The sequence below is a fragment of the Pygoscelis adeliae genome, unplaced genomic scaffold, assembly GCF_000699105.1.
Source record: "Pygoscelis adeliae isolate BGI_AS28 unplaced genomic scaffold, ASM69910v1 Scaffold189, whole genome shotgun sequence".
Classification (NCBI taxonomy): Eukaryota; Metazoa; Chordata; class Aves; order Sphenisciformes; family Spheniscidae; genus Pygoscelis; species Pygoscelis adeliae.
In genome coordinates this window covers 1,364,446-1,366,695 of record NW_008825543.1, presented here as the reverse complement: position 1 = coordinate 1,366,695, position 2,250 = coordinate 1,364,446, and positions in this window count along the sequence as shown.

Here is a 2,250-nt window from a genome sequence, read left to right as displayed (position 1 = left end):
CTTATAACCTTGTGTTGTTGCTGCGGTTGTGTGGAGTAGAAATCCCCTGTTTGGGGATGTCAGCAGGTTTTACCCACTTCAAGCAGGTGCAAGTGATGACGTCAGTGACACTGTAGATGTCCCTGAAATAATAGGATTTGTTATAAATTGGAAAATGCACTGAGGGAGAGACAAGGTGTGAACACAGGATTTAACACCCTGTTGACAGATGGAATCTGCTGACGAGCAATCCCCCATTGCACAAGAGATAAGGTGCAGCAGCACGGCAGTGAAACGGGCTCCAGCACCAGCAGTCTGTCCGTAGGGCTGCATCCCTCCTGCTAAAGGAGAAGGGCAGCATGTGGGGCTGGGAGAAATAAAGAGCCAGATTTATTCCCTGTTGAACTCAGTAGGAAAAGTCCCCCTGATTGCTGCTGAACTTTGACCCCTTTCTCCTCCTCTTCTAATCATTTCATAGCCAGGTTCACATTCATCCAGATCTAATTTCATGTACTTGCAAGGTCTGACTCTGCAATAAACGTTATCAGCTTCCATTTAAACCTGCAGAAAACTGGAAAAAAGTCAACCTTCCCAGAACAGACCTTAAATAGGTGCTTTGTCTTGCTGAGTCAGGCCCTGAGTGTGCCTGGGCCCTTATTGTTTTGAGACTTAAAGGTGGTCCACAACCTATGAAATAGATAAGTGTTTGATTCATTGGATACAATAAAATACTTCAGTCAGTAGTGCTGAGTGGGAAAAGCTGCAGGTGCATTGATGTCTGGGCCAAATTTTATTAAACCTTTAATTTTAAAGGAAACCTTGGGTAAAGCCTTGCAAAATGTTCATATACCTCCATGTATATTGAGCCTCTTAAAGGACATAAGAAGAGTCTCCTTGTGCAGCTTCTGGATCTGCAGGAATGAATTTTTTACTGACTTAACTGCTGTTTTAAAAGCTGTAATTACAGATATTTTGTCTCTGCATGTTTTCCAGATACAGCCTCATGTTTTTAACGTAGAGCTAGTAACTTCCTAAGTTCACAGATTTCATGATAATGTTTGTATTCAGAGGAAACGAGTTGCTCAACTGCCGGCGTTAAGCATCCTTGAAGGCAGATGATGCTGCCACACCTGACTGCCCCACTGCGAGAGGAGTGACTGAGCCCTGCTGCTGAGGCTGGCAAGGCTGAGTCCTGCGGAGAAAGAAAATGTGGAAATCCCTCTGCTGAGATTACCCTGCCTCCAGCTATGCAAATTAAGAAACGGTGATTCACCTGCTCCCTCCCAGCACGGTGGTCCCTGGGGAAGGAGATACCTCACTAGGACTCGAGCCGTAAAGAATGGGGATTTATAGGTCAGTATCAGCAGCCATGAGTTGTAAATTGCCATGAGCAAAATTCTCTGTGCTGTCTATTTCTACTGCGTGCACAAAGACTGTGAGTGGGAGAACTAGAGCGCGGTTTTCTCTCGAGTGGAGTGGAAGATGAGAGTGGGGACCCAGCTGTTTGTCTCCTGGCCACTGACTTGCTAGGGATTTCGGATAAGTCATTTAATCTTTGCCTTAGTTTCCTCATCTGTAAAACCAGATGAGTAATATTTAGCATTTTTGTTGGGATTCTGGGTGAAAGGCAGTGTGAATGCAAAAATATTCTTGCTCTAGCCTCAGACTTCAACAGATCTCCTGCTCGTGTCCCTGAAGTTCCGCGAGTGAAGAGAGCGGAGTGCTGGGGAGGGCAGCCAGTGGTACGCTGCCTGCTGCGGAGCAAGGCTGCTGCCTCGAGTCCTCTGCCTGCAGCCTCACCTTGACTGTCCCCGGGGACGGTGGCCGCAGTCCTCGCCCCGGCCCCCGTTTTGTAACGAGGCGATGCCGTGTTTGTGAACACGAGAGGTCCCTCTGCATTTTAAGTAACGCTCGTGGAGAGCTATGCAGTCAAATCGTGGGTTACAGCTCTTCAGGGGGCATTTATGCATTTTTTTTTTATTAACCAGAAAAAAAATTTCAAAATTGTACTGAAATTTATTAACTGTTGACACTAGCTTTTCTTGAGTATCTATTTTAGAGCTGAATTGTAGTTTATGTTGGGACTGAGGAAGCAATCTAACGGATCGCGAGACCCTCTGCAGTGACTACGGTGAACTTCTGACCCGATCCCTTACGCACGGCTGCTGTCACTCACAGCCCCCAAGTGACATAAAACCAGCATCGGGATACACGTTGTTTCCTCTTTCTGCGTGTCATCTGTTTGTCTTTGCTCACAGATATATTTTACTT